General features: G+C 40.8%; 1 long non-coding RNA gene across 1 annotated transcript; it reads right to left on the bottom strand.

The window, feature by feature from the left end:
• Nucleotides 1-13,902: 13,902 nt before the first annotated feature.
• Nucleotides 13,903-17,751, bottom strand: LOC122181635. The gene is made up of 3 exons (XR_006179519.1): nucleotides 17,650-17,751; nucleotides 14,278-14,541; nucleotides 13,903-14,164 (listed from the first exon to the last, which is right to left on the bottom strand). It is a non-coding gene; the product is annotated as an uncharacterized LOC122181635 (long non-coding RNA).
• Between the last annotated feature and the right edge of the window lie 3,728 nt (nucleotides 17,752-21,479).

The raw sequence follows: 21,479 nt of genomic DNA, 5'->3' as shown, positions 1-21,479 counted from the left end.
GCCTGTGATACAGGTGTGTACATTTTGCTGCAAAGGTACAACTGATTCAGAACATGAAAGCTCTGGCTATGGTTTGAATAAAGAGACAAGCTTGCTATTAAAATAAACTGAGCAAAACGAACACAGATTTGATCACAGCCCAGAACTGAAGGTGTACATGGCAGAATAAATGGCTAAAGAATCTCAATGTGTACTATTTCAGACAGATCATGTATGAATTACAGTAATTCTTCCAACTCAACTGTACTTGCAACAGATTTCTTGCAAAACATTCCTTGCAAGGGATATGCTTGCTGCTGGAATAATCTTACAATCACAGAGGCAGTGATAAAACTGGCATGCTGGAACGGCAGATGGCAGTATATGTAAAATGTTGCATACCTTAGGTTTAAGGCTCTTTGCTCTGCTTTTAGCAGCCTGCAAAAACATCAGTAATGACAAAAGTGAAATTATTTTTTTCTGTTAAGTCAGTTAACATTTTGTGGCATTTCAGGAAAGTAGATCTGTTTCAGATGAAGACACGGGAAAGGTTACCTGTGCACTAAATGTGGCATTCCATTAATAAAACAGTTTGCAAGTTCTGTGTTCAAGAGTAAGCAATTACAGGTAGCTCAAGGCATTGGAGAACAGAGTGAAATGTTCAGCTTTTGAGTTCATAACGCTCGCAGCCTCTGAGTACTTTGTTCAGACCTTTGATCCAAATGAATCTGCCACACTGGTACAAGCTTTATTCCAATTATCAGTGTTCACAATACAACAAGCAGGGACTTGGGAACATCCTGAATAAAACACACACACATAGCAGATAATTAAAGCCACATATAAGTGCACACTGAAGAGATTTGTAGTTTGTTTGCTTGTTTTTTAGTAGCATGTGAACAGAGTTTAAATATTATTAACTTTGCATTTAAAAGGTGTCAAGTGTGTTAGTACAGATACGTTTGTGAAGCATCATCCAATTTTGTATCTCTAGTTTTGGCAAGCCCAAATTAAGGAAATTCTGTTGCACTAAGACATGAGAGTGGTAAAGCATTAAATCTGATCAGCCTGCTGCATTTCAGCATGTTATAAATTATACATAGTTAGTGATGTTCCCAGCAATCTATTCTCGACCTAAAAATGGTGTTCATGAGACATAATCAAAATTGGCTGAGATATGAGAATTGCACTGCAAATCTTGGCTTATAACCATCTTGCTCCGATATTACAAGGGCATTATCAAAAGGCCAGTGCTCCTGCTCTTTCTTTTCAACTGATGTTACAAAGGATAAATTTTATGTCCTCTTGGGAAGAAAACTGTTCCTCCAACTCCTCTGAGGTGATACAGTGAGTGTGATAGATCCACGGTTATAATAGCGTACTTAGAAATACGGAACACTTGCTGGTCTCTTCAGGATTGGCGGATCGTCTTAGGAGTAAAGCAGCTTAACTCAGTCTCACAGCTTCCAAACCATTCTCTGTTTTCCTTTTCACTCATTTGTATTGATTTAAGCATACGGCCAACTTCCTTTAATAAAGCAGCAATGTACTCGAAAAGGAATTGTGACCAGTTTTAATTTGTTAAATACACTCTCAGATGCGTAGTTTTAAATCACAAAAGCATTCACAACAGGGGGCCTCCTGCAGCTGTGAAAAGATTGCTAATGGACTGCTGTTCTTGTGCTGATATTTGAAAAGCACTGCTGCCACATCCTGTTGTGTCCCAAGTGTCCTTTGTATTCATTCTGGACAAAAAAAGCTGTCAGGTAAAGAAGCTGCATGATGTTATGTAAGCAGAAAAGGGCTTGTTCTGGTGGCTCTGTTCCTGCATTGCATTGTAAAAAGCAGCTTTGCAGCTTGCCAGACTGTGTACATCTGCCAAAAACAACTTATTTCTGCAGCGTGTGAGGGTAGCGTGTGAGCATTCTTATGTCCACACCCACTGCGATGGTCTGGGAGACTGCGTGTAAATCATCGCGCTGGGAAAGAATACTGTCTTCAAACTTTGTATTTGATACGGAAAGAAATTCAGTCTACTGACCATTTTCATTATCATGAAACTGAGAGAGAGGAACTTGCCCAGGTAGCTTCTCCATGGAAGTGCAACGTCCCTGGAAAATATCTCAGTGTCTATCCTGCTCTGACTTTCCAGACGCTGTATCAACAAGATGACCCAGAATCTAAACAAAGCAGATTTCTCCAAGACTCTTAAGACTTCAATGATCTAATTCTGTACGAAATTTGTGATGTCTAACTTCTTGTTCCATATCTGTAGCCTCCCAGTGCTTTCATATTCAGCATCCACGCTTGAAGCAAACACTATAACCACTAATTATACTAATTTTAGATACCAAATCACATATATCTAGTTTGTAGTAAGAGTAGAAGGCAATAACAACTAGTTACAATTACCAGTGGTATATTAGTTCCAAATATAGTGCTTTATACATCTTGCTTTGTTTTACAGTCTTGCTTGTAATATGGGAACTGGTTTGGTAATATAGTCTGATTTGTTATCCTTTCTTCAGCTAGTAAAAAATTTGTACAACGTGGATTTGTAAAAGTAAGACCACTTTGGAGAGGTGATTTCAGATGGGGGTTTATGAACAGCATGATAGTAATGCATACATACACTCATAATCGTGAGTATAGTGGGAATTCTCATCCTGTTAATGCACAACTGAAACATGGTGCTTTAAACATACCCCAGAGAGTTTTTCTTAGCAGCTGAAAGCCATCTGATAAAACAAAAGAAAGAAAAGAAGTGAAAACTCCATGTTTGTACAGTAGTTGTCACCCAGAGCATTTTAGTGCACTTCAATCACTACAAACACTGAACTGCTTCTCAGGTCGTGGAGCCATTATGTACCAGGCTGGGATAGGAAAGCCACAGAATAAAACTGTTAGTTGTTTGGCCACTGTGTAATTTCCTAACTTAAAGATGAGGCCATTGTGAACTTACATGAAACATTCCTTATTCTGTCAGCCCTCTTTTGGCACTTGGTAGCTTGGTCTGAGCATTTCATTATGTCAGGATAAACACTGGAAAGAAGTGAGTTGATTTCCTGCCAGCTCTCCTGTAACTGGAAGCACTCCATGTTCCTCTGGAGTTTCCTGCCCAAGAAACTGGTTGTTCAACAATAGCTTTACAATAACCAGTGCTGCAAACTCCTGAGAAGAAAACCTGTATTTTCCCTACTGTACATGAAATGAGAACAAGCATTGAATGATTACTGACTTAATTAAGGCTACACAGTATCACAGAGGCCCAAACTGACTGTTCTCCAAACAAGCAACGGTTAGCATGTTCTTCACAAGCCAACACACACTAAGATGCCTTTGAATTTCTGATAATATCTGTGGGATGCTATTCTATAAAGATGCAATAGCCACCTCAGCACAAGTGTTTGTTATTAATAGCAGCTGAAAAGAAGATGAGAGACTGTGAGTCTGCCAACACTGCAAGCAGCTTTTTGTGGCTGCTATCTTCAGGAAAGTCATGGGCCTTTTCTCTATGGCAATGTTTGCTCATTTGTTCTGCAAGTGGGACAAAGGAAACATGTAGTATCTTGCTTTAAAGGTAAGCCGAGATAGAGCAGATCTAGCTGTCACAGTAATGCAAATGTCCCTTGAACTGGCAAATTCAATTAATATTTTGCCTCAGCATCTCACAGCACCGAGCCCAGAATACTTGCTGTCATCCCACATGACACCTTGCAACACTGCAAGAGCTTGGTGCCCAGTTGTGGAAAAGTTTCACATTTTAGAAGGATCACCGAAACACTATCCTCTGGAGAACAAAGGTGAAGCCCTCTGTCAGACTGCGATGACAGCATTGCACACACAAGCTGGGAAAATGGCATTTAGAGGCAAGCAAAGACACCTGGTGCTCCGGAGCCTACTGCTAATGCTACAGAAGAGCAGTGACCTTCACGCTTCGCTTAGCGCTCTTGAAAGGCATTAACATTGGTGGGGACATAAAGGACAGAAAAAAATTAGTGACATCTTTTCATGTTCAAGAATGAAAGAACAAAGGTCTTTGATTCAATTCTTATTCATTAGGCTGAATCAGAGATATTGTAAAACTGAGAAACAGATATAACCTTGAAATCTAATGATATTGACCCTTAATACCAACAGCTCTGGAAACACTGCTTTTAGAAAGGTCCTTGTGCAATCTGGGCTAGAGAACATTCATTCTCTGCTTTTGCTTTGTCACTACAAATTGATCAGATGACTGTGAGGAGAGGAATTGATTAAGCACTTTCTGTGCTTGGTGGCTTGAACTAATAAGTGACAAACAAATGCTGTTTCTTGTTGGAAATTATTATGTGCAATACTGCTCAGACATTGAATATGGTTAAAACAAGGGACTCTGTACTTCCTCCAGTATGTCAAACATCATCTTCCAGGTGGGCCCCATGTCGTTGTTCTAAAGGACTTGCTGAGGACAAACACTGCAAAACAAAACAAAACAAAACAAAACAAAACAAAACAAACCTAGCTTATAACAGAGAAGTAGAAGAAGAAACAGGAGGGCCTGCAATGAGTTTAAATCCCTGCATGGCAGAGGACTGGGACAGAAATACAGCTCTTCATCGTAGACATCTTCACCTTCTTCTGCAGCCAGGGTTGAACCAGTGCACAAACACAAGTCTGATATCAGAGACCAAGCCAGCTTTTTTTTTTCTGGGCTACCTGTGCATTGTATTTGATGGGATTGCAGTAGCTCTTTGAAGCTCTCCTACACCCATTAAAGGCTGAAGAGTGCCTCAGCACTTTAAGCTGCAGGTGGTCTAAACGCTGAGAAAGATTAGAGCTATCCATCTATATTAAAATAAACAAAACACCTAGCCCACAACAAAACCCAAACGTTCTCATGGTCTGGTGAGCCTTTTGTGTGTTGTCCTCTCTATGTGCTGCTCAGCTGTACTTTTTAAAAATTTTTGCTGCAGGAGGGCTGTTCCCTTGGCTACCAGTGCTGGCCAATAATAGTTGGCATTTGGACATTCAGAGCTAATAGGATGAAAACATTTCCCTGTTTTTCCTTCATTCCAGTAGGAAAATGTTTCTGGAAGGCAGCAGCTCCATGGAAAACCACTGCATCTACTTGGGTGCTCTAGCCCCAGTGCCAGGTAGTTCCGTGGGGTCTTTTCCTGCTGGCCCCTACCTTGAGAGAGAAGTGCCCATGGGAGGTGAGGCTGGTGGCTTGTTTCTCTTCCCTCCTGCACGAGATCACATATGTTACCTTAGCTGCTAACTCAATCAGATATATTTCATTTTAGCCACAGGCACCACCGGCAGTAGAGCATCAGGCATAACGGACACAGCCAGTCTCATGCAACCAGGAGGGGCAGGGCACAGCAGACACAGCTACCATCTAGGAGCTATAATCAGCATCTCTTAGTCTTGGCTTTCTGTGTTAAGGACACCGTTGCTTTTGCACTAGAGGAATGGAAATAATCTCCACTGAAGACATTCTGCCTCAGTGTTCTGCCTTCACTTGCCATCAAGTGCTCCATGAACTTCCATTTCATTAAAGCCTTTGCAAATTAACTTTTGCACAGTAACCTGCTCTCCATAGACCCTTCATAGACTGAATCTGTTCTAATTTAAATTTGTGTTAGTGAGGGACTCAAATACATCTTTTTCTTCAGTTAAGTGCCCGGAGGAAACTAGTCCTTTCACAGTCAAGCAACACCACAAAGGGACACTAATTCAAAAGCCAAGGTGAGGCTTGCAGTATCTATGGAAACTGGAGACCAGTCTAAAGAGAAAGCAGAAGAGAAAGCAAGAACACAGGTCTATCGGGTGACCAGGAGATGTCAGATCTCAGACAGAAGTTGAGAAAAGGAGGCAGTAAACAAGGCAAGTCAACAAAGAGTTTTACACTGGATAGCTGGGAATCTGGTAAAGACTCATGGCGCTCTGTAAGTACACAACCACCAAGTTCCATGACACAGCAGAACCAAACAATGACCACTAATCTATAGCAGGAGAAAAGGAAGAGTTACAAACACACAACGCCTTTACTGTCTTTCACTTTTTTCCTCATGTTCTCCTACTTTGGCTATACCAGATGGAAATATGAGCAAGGCTGTTTATTTAGGGATGTATCTGCTGCACATGCTGAATAATTTTGCATGCAGGGCTGCTGGCTCTGAAAGCCTGCAAGAGCTCATAGGGAAGAGAAGGCAGCTCAGGGCAGCTTTCACAAGGGGCTGAGGAGAAACACGGGAAAAGTTCGTAGGGAACTGCACTCAGGCCTTACCTATTTTTCAGGAATTTGTAACACTCGTGTGTAGTTGAAGAACAGAGGGAAGGTGATCAGCAAGACTGCTTGCTGAATTTGCATGCCCTGCTTTACACTGGTTATCGGGAAGATGCGAGGGCAGACATCTCTCTTTTCAAGGGCCAAAGAAATTAAGTCATAGCATCTTGCCACGCAAAAAGTGTCACAGTTCTCCTACATTTTGACATCAAGAAACCATAACTAAAGAACTACTGCAAATCAAAAAAGCATGGAAGTGCTGGGGGTCCATGAGCAGATCAATGGAATTAAGCAACCCGCCCAGGCTGTAACAGCTCCTGGCTCTCTGCTAACCCAATTGAACTCTCCATTTTGTTTCCACAAAGCCACTCTCTGTTCTGAGGTTTCCATAGGATACTATGGAAAAAGTCCTTTATGATCAACCCATGACTCAGGGCTCCACAATTCCTACTTTGTTGAAGAGGCAGCACTTTAAAGCACATCAGTCTTATCTAGTTCAAGGCACAGTAGTGCAAGCATATCAGACACTGCTTGTCAGCATATTGATCACTGCTGACCAATTTGCAATCATGAAACCATCACTTATTTAGACACAGAAGTCATACTCTTTTCATTCTTGCTGATGACACAAGGTGATCCTGCATGAATGTTCTCTAGGGGAAATAAAGTTTTATTGCAGTAGAAGTGATATTAAGACACATCACACTGGGACACTAATATGCATATTAATAAAGCATGTGCTACATAGAAACCTAGAAAAATTGAGCTAGCAGGGACCCTGAGGTTATGCAGTCTACCGCACCGCTCCAAGCCAGAATTATCTGTATTTATCACACCTGACAGCTATCTGCCCTCCAGCCCAACCTCTTCTACTGGCTCCACAATCCCTGCAAGCAGTCTTTTCCTGTGTACATTGGTCTTCCCAGCAAAGCACAGGGTGAATGCAGTAAAAGGACAGCATGCACACAAGAAAGAACGACCCCATTCCAACAGCAGCATAGACTCAGGTGTCCTGGCAGCCTAAGGGAAGTCCCACTCAGTTCAAGTGTTTATTTAACGTTGATTGCAGTAGAGCATTATTTATAACCAGTTGAAAAAGAAGTCTTTTCAGTGTGATGGGAAGTGCAGGCAAGATACAATTCATCAGCATCAGAGCAGAGAACTAGCAATGAGTCATGTAAAACAGCAGTTCATGGCAATGCAGGAGTGGCAGAAGAAAGGAGTAGCCACTCGCACTACTGATGAGGATTGTCCCAGATTCATTTTTTGCTGTAACTGCTCTTTATTTTTGTTGGTGGTGCAGTTGTTAAAACAGCATGCTAGAAATTAGCTGCTTTGTTTTATTTACTTCTTGGTAAGAAAAGAGATTTACCTGCCACATGACATGCTGCTGTTTTCATATGGATAAAAAGATCACATCTCCAATCCCAAGCAGCATGCAAAAATCTGGGATTAGGGCAAACAGTGGAAACCTACAGCTCCCAATACCTGTTATAGAAGGGGTGTTTTAATGTGCAGTACATCTTGATTTTACTTCAAACACTTTTAAATAAAAATGAATGCTCTCCAATGTCTGTGGTTCAGTTCCCCAGAAAAGAGAGCCATTGGCACAGAGTCCATTGCTGGCACAGACAGCCCTGCTCTGTCACATCCTAGGAAGCACAGCCAAGAGGCCAAAGCTGTTGATCTGACTAAGAAGCCCAAGTTGTTCTTCCAGCCTTAATGTGGTAAATGTGCCTCTAAGGATTTGTTTCATGTTGATGGAAAAGGAAAAAATACATTGTCCTCTGCACAAATGGCTTAATCGATCACTTTTCACCGTAAAAAAATTTCCCATTTCAGACAAAGTCCAATAAGGATCATATAATGATGGAACTGAAGCACTACAGCTAAATTATGGCAACTGGCAAATTCTAAGGAAAACACATTCGCAAAACTAAGTAATTCTGCAGGCTCTTCAATAGCTGTTATTCGGGTGCAGGAAAACAGACACTGCCCCTTCCTATGCAAAGCCTACTCCTCCTACCCACAAAAGCTCTCACGTACCTCCCCATTTGCTTGGTTAGCTGTCATTCCGCGTGTTTGTGCCCCAGCCAAGTCCCTCACATATAACCTCATCTCTCAAATCTCAGAGTTTGCAGTTAAAAATCCCAAGCCTGGTAGCTCAGCAGACACAAGGAAGAACTGTCAGACCTTACAACTCTTAAGTTCCTTGCCTCAGGCTTCCTGGGTATAGCAGTGCTCCTATGGAGCATCTCAGCTGTGGGGGCAACTGACTGACAGCCCCATTTGAAGCTTGTGGGTAAGGCCCAGTTTTCATTTAGCTGAACACCAGGATTTATTGACACAAACAACAAACATCACCTAATGAAAAGAGACTTGCAGAGACACGTTATATCCTTGATTCGAAAGAGAAATCCATACGTTAGAGAGAGCAATCTCCATTATAAAGCAGAGGGATGAGACAACTCCATTCTTCACCCTTGTTAGGGTCCCCTAGTTTATAACATGTTTTAGTCTTTACCTTCAGTCTCTCTGTCCAAGCTGATGGGCACATATGAGATCTGCCTCATCCATCTGTCCTTACTGATCCCTGGAAATCCCCAAGCAAGTACCAGACCCTACTGGGAGGAACCTTTCCCAAAGTACCTGAAGGAACAGCAAGGAAGAAAAAGATCCAGAAGTTGTCTTTTTCCCCCCATCAATTAATCAGAGTGACTAGAAGATGCAGTGAGGATTAATTTGATCCCTCTTACGCTATCATGTTTGGATTCATTCATTTAAGAACAATTACTATATTGATACTGATGGTGTCAGTGGTTCCTCTTTTTTTGCCAGAAAACTGATTGACATCAATTCAAACAAAATGAACATGTGAAGTTTACTCTTTGTGCAGGTGTCCTTTCAAAAATAAATAAGTTAAAAATAATAAAAAGAAACAGCATGAATCATTGGCAGCCTTTTTGTCTTATGATAGCTTTTGGTGTATTTTACTGAAATGAAAAATTACTGGGATATTACTGCAATTTCACTACTTTCCTCCTGAAACAGTTACTAGAATCTCTCTCAACTCCAAGTTGCCCTGTGGCCTGTGATAATTTTGAAGACTATCCTGGAAAATCTGTTAAGACCAGCAGTAACTATTGATGATGTGTCTTGTTTTCTATATTCTCTCCTTAATTCCTGCATACCAGTGAACTTTTTTACCCTTTCCTTTGATAAGAAGCACCAAATTCACCCCGTAAACCGATGTGCAGTCAGAGAACTGCAAGGAAGTGCTGCCAGCTCCTTTGGGTGCACTGCTGTGTTGCACAAGGCCAAGAAGCTTCCCTCCAACAGGGGGGACATGAGCTGCCCTTGGTGCCTGCTGAGAGCACACCAGACTGGCAAGCAGTCTGCCCAGAAGGAATGACTTGTACTCCTGACTACTCACCTACACCCATTGCCCTGCTGAAATACTTTCAATCTGAGTCAATTACTGCCTCAAAAATTTGATCAGGGTCTTTTATTTCATCCACTGCTAGGTGCTGCCTTGGCAAACCATCAGTGACAACCCTTTCACTGCTGTTTGGCCTAAAATGTAGCTGTGCTATCCACAAATGGAACAATCACAAGATGCTGCAGCAGTTCATACAGAAGAGGCACAACTACACCAGAGCCTGAACTTTCAGAACAGATATCCCTGCAAATATGTGTACAAACATATTTTTCAGTATATGCTTTTTCTATACAAACATTGTGTCCAATTGAACATGCTCTACCAAAAAATCAATTTATATTTACACTCTGCAAACTAAATACAAGTCAAGTTAGGCTGATCTGATTTAAGAGCTGACACTGACATTGCTTCCACTCCTACCCTAACATGAGTTCTTCCTGCTCTCCCTTGAAGAGGAAACACATTAGACCTGGAGTTTTATTAGCTGTAATTAGAAAACTACATCTGTAGTTGAGCAGTGGGAGGCTTTTCAATTAAAATGGATTTCAAGAATACACCTCTGTTTTAGAAAGACATGCATCTTTTGAGAAATTTGAGCTATAAAATTCATTTACAGATAGTTTTTCTACACTGATAGTAACACTATCAGAGAATGAGGTATCTTGACTGCAGAAGGGATTCATTTCTGCTCTTTGGAACTAAACATAACTTAATGTCACTAAAGATGTGCTGGAGAGTTTTTCAGAGGAAGAGTAGTAGAACAGTCAGTGTTTACCAGTTGTACAAGAACAGATCCCTTTTTCCTTGCTAAAGTGCCCAAAAAACATCACTGAATTGGTAGGTTCAAGTAGGCCTCAAATACACTGAACACCTTCACTTATGCTCTGCTCCTGGTAATGGTGCTTTTTTAACACATGAAATAGGGAAGTCTGCCTTGAGGGCAAACCTGGACAGCAAAGTAAAGGTGCACATCCGTACCTCAGGCCCACTAACGCATGTCAGCACTAACCTCATAGAATAACACAGCCTCTCCCAGCACGCTGCTTCCCCAGGACAGCAACACGAAGTGCTCATGGTGTAGGAGTACACGGAACAAGAAGCCATCTGCCTCAAGGCACGCCTGCAGGGAGCCACGAGCAGGAGGGAGCCTGCAGCTCTGAAATGCCCCTTCTGTCCTTTGGCATATTCTGACTCTGGTCAGAATAGAACCCAAAAGACTGCACTGGAAGGGCAGCTCCAGTGAGGATAAACCCATGGTGAATGCTGAGGAAACTGCACTGTGACTCAGCTCAGTTCAGATTTAAAACACAGCTCCAGGGGCCGTTAGTGTTGGGACATGCACCTGGCACAAAAGCAGCCCAGAAAACAATGAAACAGGAGAATGCATGAAGGAGGATGGTTATTTTCAAGGGAAGCAGCACCTAACTGAAGCAAGTGATCTTTATCCATTCTGACTTCCAAGTTTTTGCCACCTTTAACTTTTGACAAATCACTACTAGAAGAAAAATCCTACATAGTAGTTTAACTTTCTCACCTTCTGGTGAAATTCTAAGGATGTTCCTACCCCTGGTTTGCCAAGTTCACAGTAAAGTCAGGGGAAGGCAAGATTTTGTATTCCAGCTTAAATTTAAATGTAAACTGTAAGCCAAATTATAAACAACATTTACAAGCCTCATTCATATGCTATAAAAAGATTAGAAGAGTACTTCTGTGCACTTCTGTGTCCTTTTCATACTGTCATCTCACTGTTTATACTTTTCTAAAGATAAAAGATAATAGTATTAATCTATTCCTTGAGGCTGCTGGGAGGATTCATCAGTTAATATTTATGCAGCAAACTGGAATAAGTGCTTTTCAAGTGCTAAACATCATTATTGTTCTCTTCCTCTTCGTTAGTACATTATGTACATCCCAAGTAGACCAGAGAAATACTGAAATTGTCTTCAGTATAAGGGAAGTGGAAAAAGTAACAACCAGTTGAGAGCTACTACTTATAAGTGATGTGAGTGACATCTGTGTGTAACAAAGTAATCCACTGCATTTTGCAGAATTACACATATATAATTTTTACACTCATCAAAGCAAGATTTCCCTGAGCAAAGATCCGAGAAATGTCTAAATTAAATACCTCAAATGCTTCCATGTGCCTTGCAAACTAAACATATAATAAAACATACAGGAAGTAAAATTTGCAAAGAATCACTGAGGAGGTTTCCAGATTTTAGAGTGCAAAACCTACCTGCTGCTTCAGTTTGCTTCCTTCTTTAGAAGTGAGCTGTATGGGAAGGGACAGCCATGGAGGAGCAGAGCCAGTCCAGAGCTGGAAAACACCCCTTGCTGGAAGAGGAAAAATAAAATCAGAAAAATACAAATTCCATAAAAGACAACTCAGCAGATGGCATCACTGATGATGGAGGAGCAGATGTGAGCAACAGCACACGAGCATGGAGCCATAGTGTGCAGGACCCATGCACGCTGTCATGCACCTTCCCTTGCCCCCAACCCCTGCCCAGTGCAGTGGCAGGCACTCTGCTGTCCCATCTTCACCCAAACATCCCATACTATTTGATTTATTTTTTTCCTATTCCAGTGATATAGGAACAATACAGTATGTTTATCAAAGTGCAAATCGATTGGAATTAGAATTTTCCATAGATATTTGTGGGAACTGTGAGAGATGGGCAAAATCTTAAGGCATCTCTTTGCTTTTCAATACTTGCCTGTTGTTAGTAGTAAAGTACATTGCAGCCTTGCAATCTGAAATTCATCTAACCAAGGTATAAATGAATGAAAGGCAGGTTCCTGTTTCAAGACAGCCATCTGGGTCTCTTCCAACAGCAAATGACAGGAACACATGTTGCTGGAGGGTAGAATCTCTCCTGGGCCCAGAGGAATTGCTGTGTGCTGGTTACTGTATTTTTCCCTTGGCAGTGGGAAAGCTGTGGCTGTATAGCTGAAACCAGGTAATTAATTTTTATGTGGTTAAAACAAGGTGGGACGAATCTCATCTTTGCAGTTCTATTTTGCTTTGCTTTTAAAAGATCTGCTTGGTTTTACAAAACCTGAGCAAGTTTTCATCACTTCAGGACAAAGCCATGAAGATTAAAAACATTCAATTAAAAATAATCCAACGTGCTCTAGTAGCAGGGAGGAGCACAGTGGTATATGGTGGAGGGAAAGAAGTACACTGCCTGAGTACTGGCACTGCTGTGTGTGTGAGGCAGGAAGGTGCCAAGAGGAAGGTTCCCGGAATGGACCGTTAGCAGGACTGTGTAACAAAGTTAACATATGGACATTAAGGACTGTTGAGATCATGCTAAAGGAACTGAAATAGGAAACTCACCTCTTAAGCCTCTTGATGAGTTCCTAACTACCCTGGTAGCGCTGATGCTCTCATGCATAAAAGAACGCTTTTATTTTATAGCAAGAAATGATTCATTAGTCAGCCTCCTCTTCTGCTCCCTGATAATTCAAATTAATGACACTTCTGTTTTTTCCTTAAAGAAATGGTTATTGCAACCTTCCTGTGGTGCCAAAATATACATATATATATATATATATATATATATACTTATTGTTCTTCATGCTATTACTATAATTTTTTAAAGTCTAAGCTGCTTTCTTGTTCATTTGAACAAGGAATATGAACAGAAAAAGCAAATGACATTTGCATAAAATAAAGGCAAAATAATTTTTTTGGCTTCTTGTTAAGCATCTTGAAAATTCCCACATCCCCAAAACTCATACATGTATACACACATCGAAGGTCAGAAGCTTGTTCAAAGGATGATTCGCTTCATTATTATTTATACTGTTTGGCCAATGAAATGATATGCTTTCTCCTCTTTCCAGAAGGATTCTGGGTAACCTGAAGGGATCAGTAACACATTTGTTGTGGGTAAAATTGACTAATTATTGACTATTACAAGCTTTCTTTTGCTTCTCCCACAGAAGGGTGTTTTTTTTCCCCTATTGTTTTCATTTTGGCATTAGTGGATACACTTTTAGCATAAGTTGCAGCAGCTCAGTCTTTGTCTTTGAAGGGTTGAGGGTCATTCCTATAGGAAGGCTGTGCATGATCTCTAACATAACCTGTCAGATGTATTAAAATCTTATGAGTTATTCCAAAATTTTTCTAATTAGTTCCAAGGAGAATGTATTCTACTGCTTGATCAGCCTTGCAATAACAGGTACAGCAGCATCTTACCCATCATCCATACTTCACGTTCTTTATTTTGATCTGGTTATGGAGTCCACAACAATGCATGGAAATCACAGAAAGCCTGGAGCACGTAGGAGCCAAGAGCCAGTGGTGTGGTGGATTCAGGGAGGCAACTGGAGAGCAGCTGGCAGTGACAAGCACAAGGCAATCACAGCATCCAGGCTTGGGCAGACCTTCTCTTGTGACGCCTTGGCACATCAAAATGGGACTTTATCAGCTTTCTCTCAGAGAGATGATCTGAATTGTTAATTGTCTGGGAAGAGGGAAAAATCACTGCTACACTTTTGTTGAACAGATTGGTTACTGTGATCTACATATCTGCACTAATTAATTTACATCCCCAGCTGTCCTTCACGCAGTACTTACCTCACACTAGTAATATGGTATCTTTTAAAATTTGGTTGGAACGAAGCAATTTTCTTCTCTCACTAATTCCAGTTGTTTCTAATTTGAGTCAGAACTGATTGAGCGCATCACTAATATCCCTCAGCAATCTTCAGCCGCCGTCTCACCACTGGGGAATGCTTTAGTGGTTGAGTGTCACTTTTTAGTTAGACGGCTTTGCTGGAAAAGTTGCTTTGTGTCAGTATTGCACCCTTTAGAGCCACATAAAACCAGGAAACTGACCTGCTATTTGAAAAAAAGGGTATTGTAAGATGATGTGTGTATAATGGGAGTTCACACAGTTTAACACTTAAAAATCACATGGTGTCCAGACATGCAATATTGAACTGTCCTAAATGCTAAAGCATTAGGGTCATATTCTGGAATTATCCTGAGGGAGTTGCAGCACACTTTCTCTGATCCTTGGTATGCATAAGCAGATAATATTTCATTTAAAGAAAGCACCTAGCAGGATGAATCCTCCCTCCAAATGCATCAATTCACATTAAGCAAGCTCTTTAATTATATTCAGCTATATGGAGATGCAACAAAGTGCCTAATTTGCAGGGTTTGAAGGAGAAATAGGCTATGATGTGCCATAACTCTTTATTCAGTTTTGCTAAAATTGGCCTATCTTTTTTTTTCTTCTCCAGTTCTTTTCCCTCAGCTTTCTCCCAGTGTTTCAGGCTGGCTACAAGCCATAGCAGCAACAATAGCACAGTTCTGAAGTGGAATGAGCAAATCAGAGCAGAGCAGGGCTTTGCTAACCCATTGTTTGGAGAGGCACTTTCCTAACAAGCAACGAGTGAGGTCATGTCTGCTCATAAAAACGTGTAGGCAGACCACTAGATATCAAGTTAGCATCAGTTATTCTTGCAAATTGTTTGCATGTGAAATGAAAAAGAGGCTAACAGAAAATCTGGCCTTAAAACTCCGTTTCTGTGCAGTGCTGTTGAGGACTCTGCAAACATTCTCAGCCAGCAAACCCACAGAGAATCCCCTTATTCTGGCTATCATGCCCAGGAAAATAAACCATTGCAGCAGAAACAACTAGAAGTGGAAAACATCTGCATTATTTAGCATTGTAGCCCTCTTTCTGCAGAGAAAATACAGTTGCTAGAAGAATGAAACCCATTTTGATGAATCTTAAATTCAAACTGTGACAAACAAAACCTGGGCCACCCAATACACACTGCAGACTTTAGAGAAGATAGTTTCCTGTTGAACTGCTGTGCTGACACCAGCCTCCAGCTACAGATTATACCTTTCTGGAACCTCTGAAGAACGCTGCTGAACCTTGGAGCTCAGTGTGAAACATCAGTTCTCTCTACACCTTCAGCTGAAAGCATCCTTGCTAGTGTCCCTCAGTATTACCCAGCACTGGTCTTGCACTGGAAAGCACAAAAGTGGAAGATATCTATCTTTCCTAATACCAAATAAGGTGTTTTCCAATTTACTTATGTGAAAAGCACAGCGCCTTAGTAATTAGTAGTTTGGGGATTTATCATTCTGCCAGGTCTGATGAACATTAGCAGCTGAGGAATCCTGCTGTGAATAGCCAAACACTGCCGTAGTTGTTTGCGAAAGGGAATTTTCAATCTAGGTCAGACATAGTGGATTACAAAAACAGTTTATCAAGCTACACTGGATAAAATAAAGGACTTGCTACAAAAAGAAAATGGGAAAGCTGTTATGCATAGTTTTAGCTTAAATAACTTGTTTTTGAAGTGTCATTTGATGTCTTTGTGAGGCATTCTATTTTGGTACTCTTATGCCACAGGATTTCATCAGTCAGTATAATAACAACTACATGTTAAAATGAAAGTTCAGTCTTGTAAATTTTTATCCTAAATCTGTATTCATACAGGTGTCTTCTTTAAAGTCCTTAGGCAGGAAAGTAACAGCAAAAGCTGGTTTCACTCGAGTAAAACCAGTCTGGTCCTGTTTTCACATGGATTCAAGCCTTTTCACAGATCCTGGTATTTCTTATGTTTATCTACACTAAGCTACAATCACAAATAAAAAGCAGTCCTAAGACAGCTACGTCAATGTGATCAGACTGTTTAGAAATATCACAAGATTTTTAAGTAAGTGTTTATGAAGGGGGAAAACTCCAACTTGCTGATACACAAGCCCTCCTCACCAAAGACCATAACATCTGTTCTTGTTTTCAGAAAGATGTTCATTATAAAGCTGGAATTAAGGCCAGGTGATGTCACAAACAAGCTTGGGAAGGTGAAATAATGATTTATTGAAAGTAATTGCTACCTATTTTGATTACCATAACAATTAGATTACCATAACAATTCCCTAAGAAGCTTTGAGTAATAACTAATTTACTGGAGAAAAACAGCAAATAAATAACTTTGTCTGCTCTAGAAAACATATTAGTACCAAATCTGATTTACTATATAGACAGCAGGAGAGCTTCATTGTCCTTAGCTCTTCTCCCCTGCTTTTGAATGTTTGGCTTAGTGGAAGTTATGAGTCAATTAGGCTGTTGTCACTTAGCAACCACAACTGGGTTCAGGAGCAAAGCTCCTGGGAGCAGACTGCACTTGACTACTAAATACTGCCACTCCAGCACATCAGCACCACTCCCTCTTACTGACAAAAAATGAGGAGGAAGGGAGCACGGGAAAAAAGTGGCTTCTAGAAGTATTCACATCCCCTTTTTCAAGCTACCATAGGAGCTTTATCTTCCCCGACTTCCCGTCATCCATATAGAATGCTTTTTGAAGAAGTGTTTGAGACAGTAAGGACTGAGGTAAGCCTCTCTGCTTAATATTATCGGATTTCAATCCCACCAGTGTTTCACCCGTCTTGTACCTTCTCCTAATACTATGGAAAATAATAAGCATGCGAGTGTGCCACCAACTGCAACGTGGGGCTGCCTTTATCCTAATCAAGTTACAGTTGGATCTTCATCACAAAGGTATTTGCTTCTGCTGCGAAAGTTGGCTGGGAGCTTTGTCATCAAGCACAGTGATGGAATATTCCTGAGATTAAATCCCATCTCACTCTGATTATTTCAACAAACCTTTTTTTGCCTGTCAAAATTTGAGTCTAAACATACAGAGAGAATCCTGCAGATACCATGGCTTATCACTGGCTGATGCTGGAATACTTTAAAATATGTACTTAGGATGTCCCTGGATCAATAGCAAGTTTTGAATAAAAATATTACTGTAATTTCACATTTCCTGTAAATCATGAAAATTAAGTACTTCCAAAGTAGTAGACACTGCAAATGTTGGTGACAAAAAAAACCATTATTCCTTTATATTAAAAAGTACTTCAATTAACTCCTTTTTCCCTCATCCAAAGTACCCTAGGTAGATTTATAAAACTTACATGATCCCTTCTGCCCACTCTCATAGCAGACAGAAAGGCCTGGAGAAAGCAGTGGGAACTCATAGCACCCAGAACAAGATTGCAGACATTCTGGTCCAGATCTTGATGCATCCCTACAGTGCAAATAAATAAGTGCTAAGAATTATTTGTGAAAATAAAATGCAGACAACAAATAACTGATCAATTTAGAAAGATCACAATGCATTAGTTGAGATTCAGGGCCTAATTCTGATGCTGTTTAGAGCCATTTAAACCATGGACTCTGAAGGAACCTAGCCTGGTTCCTTCCATACACTGGTGCATAGGAAGGCAGCCTAAGGCACATTCTATTTACAGCTGTGACCTGCCAAAAGCTCTCTGGAATTGCAAATGCACAGCAGAAGGCTCAAGGCCATCATCCAAGAGTGTGTCAAGTGAGTGTTTTCCTAGAAGTTTAAACGTAGGCTTGAAAAATGTTAGACAGATATCACAGGAACTCCCAATGCAAGCTGAAGCCCAGTGCAGCTGGTCTCAGAGAGCAGTGACTGGTGAGCATAATTTTGCTCAGATACTCTAGCATCCAGTTAAACCACTCTACAGTTTTCAGATCTAGCTGAAATTACCAGTAGCCAACTCTTTGTCATTATATTTTGCCTCTGAAAGACACTGTGGAAAACAAAGGTAATTAATTTGGCTGCTGCATGCAATGCTTGCAGGGTAGCCCCTAAGTATTTTGTTCAGCCCCAGTGCATCTGAAGGAAAAACGTCTCAATGTATTCAGGGAGGATCCAATTTTCTGCTTGTCACACGTAGCAGAAAAGCCTTGGCTGGAAGGAAAGTGCTGCTGCTGCCCAGGGAAGAGCAGCTCTCTCTTGCTGCACCACTCACCTCATCTATCTCTCCAGTGACTTGCTCACTGATCATTACCTGAAGGTCCAGATCTACAAACAGCATCTGCCAGGGATGCAGATATGCAGTAAAATGGAGTTAGGTATGAAGTAGAATCTGCTGCTGTGGAGCTTTGGCAACTCAAGAGCTGTTGCCTCCCCTGCACAACTCAGAGCAGCAAGAAGCAGCAATCCAGAGGAAAAGCTGGATTACATTCCTCACAGTGGCAGTATGGCCTGTGTGTATCTGAATCCCTCACGGCACCATCCCTAAGCCTTTGCCCAGCCAAGTTCCAGGCTGCATATCAGCTGCATACATTTGTGTGTGTTTTTCTTCTCTGCTACCCAATCCACAGCTGTCATACCAAGCTGCCCCATGCTGCCACAGATCCTTTTCCATGGCCTGTGCACTCCCATTAGTCATGAAGCTTAGCATCTTCTTAGGAGCAAAGAATTTCAAAGACATGGGCACAGGACCAATGTAAACAGCAGAAGAATGAGAAATGCTTAGAGTCCTGTCTGATAGCACTCTTAAGTTTTAGAATATGATGTTCAGAGTTCTTGGGAACAGCATCACAGCAGTAGCAGTGAGGTAAGAAGTGATCACTTCAATACGAACCGAATATTTCATAAAGCTGCTAACACAAAGAGCTAACAGCTTTAGAGCTAATAGGACGTTCAAGATTCCTATGTCTAAAGTTTTCATGTTTTGAAACTGAAATTAGTGTAAGATCCAACAACATTCTTGGCAATTAGAAGCATATTAAATAAGTTCTACAGAGCAATGTGATTACATTTAAATTGCTTCTAATAACATAAACTGCACCATGAAACAACTATATTTCCTAAAATAAGGAAACAATGTTTAAAGCAAAAATATTGTTACAATAGGATGTATATATTTTAGACAGCATAAACTTATGCTCCTAACTAGCACAAAATAATGGACAAGCATTGATCCAATTCTCAAGTTTAATTTATGCTCAACAATACTGTAAACCTGCTCCTTAACTGGCAGAGAAACACGTGCTGCTGAGTGTTTTCCTCTAGTTCCCTTAAGCACATACAGCACTCCTGGCTCCTAAAAGCTCATTCTATAACAGGCTACTGTGTGTGTTTGATAATGTAGGATCCAATTTGTCGTAGTCATTAGACTGGAAAGTCTACGTGCGTTACAATCAGAAAAGTCAGCGTGCTGGAATGGTGATACAGGACTGTAGTAACAAAGAGACTAGTACAAATGGAACAGTGTTACAAAGGAAAAGCACTTACCTCTGAATATCTCTGAATATCAAGGCCCCCAAAGAAAAGCCCACAAGGGAGAGATCTCCAAACAGAGATCCTTTCCCAGTGGCAGTCAGCCTTAAATGAGGTCTAAGAGAGGTGCAGCCAGGCTCCACCCCTTCTGGTCACACAGTTGAATTGCCTTCATCTGTGCATCCAAGGCTGAGCCAGTCCTTTCCCCAGGTGCTCAATCAGTGGTTCAGGCTGTGACTCAGCAGTTCCATACAATGTGTTACCCACATATTTGTTAAAACGCTCAGATCTCAAATTGGTTTCAAGACTTACCTTAAATAAATTCAGATTCTGAGTTCAGATTCTGAAACTTACCTAGTATAATGTTTCCCACACAAACCCCGCAGTTTTGAATACTGAACTGAACATGGTGTTCCTGAAAGGGAAGGACAAAGTAGAGAAGTGTAAGTGTTAGGGGAGATGAGCCAGAAGACAAAGTGCTAAGCACTTTTCCTGAATCACCTTCTATTGTGGGACTGGAAATTTGCACAACTGCTGTCCTCTCTTAAAGCAGAAACAAGCAAAGAAAAAAAAAAAAAGAAAGAAAATAAAAATGCAAGATTGGAAATAACTTCACCTAAATTCTCTCACATTTCTGTTGGCAAGATAAAAACCAGAAAAAGCACAGAAGTGGGTGAGTGTTTGGGTGCAAACACTTGTCATGCTGTCATGATCTATTGTTAGACAAATGTCACAAGAATGACTCTAATGCAAGCTTTACTGACAACGATAGCATGAGCTTTGGCAGTTGCACAAGGATAAGAAAGCAATCTGTACTGCCCCATGATCTCTGAGTGCAGAACTGTTTTGTCTCCCATCTGGTCTTTCTTTTCCTCTTTATGTGCTTTTCAAATATTTCAGAAAAACAGCTGGTGTACCACTGGCATTGCACCTCACAGCTTTATCCCAGCAGCCTGAATCCTAGTGATAAAGCTGAACCTAGGTGTCTATTACCCAGTTTCTTGACAGGACACCAACGCAGATCTACAGATTGTATCACTGGTGTAAACAAGCAGACAAACCAATATGTAATGCCTTCAACAGGCTTTCTGTTATCTTGTCTCTCCTTTAGAAGCAGTCCTTTTGAACACTGCTCTTTTCTAATACATATATACTTCTTTCTCCTTTATTTCCCTTTTCCTGTATGTTACTGTGTGGGATTAGTGGTAGATACAGAACATCATTCAAATGCAGCTCAACAATTTGCCAGGAAATTCTTTCCACGAGTGTTTAAATCTTGAAGTTGCGCTTGAGATATTCAATTTAGTCCCACTGTATCACTGGAACAGAGTTCTGCACTTTCATTACTCTCAGTCCTGGAACATTTTACGCTTTCTCATGCTATTCCAGAAAAGATACATATGCAGATAGATGAAATGTAATGTTCTATGACATTTTTTGTTTTAGCTGGCTCACATTTAGCAATTACTTAGTGAGTAAAAGCATTATTCCACACATCCCATGACTAACACTACAAAGTGACTGCTCAGTGCAACCACTTTTGTTGTTTTGTTTTTAAGATACTGTAATCTTCTGAGTAAACTAGAAAATTACTTTACTGAAATGCTACCACTACCAAGAACCCTTCAGCTCCTCATATCATTTACTGTTGCCTACCTGATAAATACAAAACAGTACCAGTAGATAACCTGCAAGGAACATTATTAT

This window comes from Lagopus leucura, unplaced genomic scaffold (genome assembly GCF_019238085.1).
Source record: "Lagopus leucura isolate 7727_CA_CO unplaced genomic scaffold, USGS_WTPT01 Super-Scaffold_100009, whole genome shotgun sequence".
Taxonomy (NCBI): domain Eukaryota; kingdom Metazoa; phylum Chordata; class Aves; order Galliformes; family Phasianidae; genus Lagopus; species Lagopus leucura.
The sequence above is the reverse complement of the archived record's forward strand: the minus strand, read 5'-3'. Positions and strand labels throughout refer to the sequence as shown.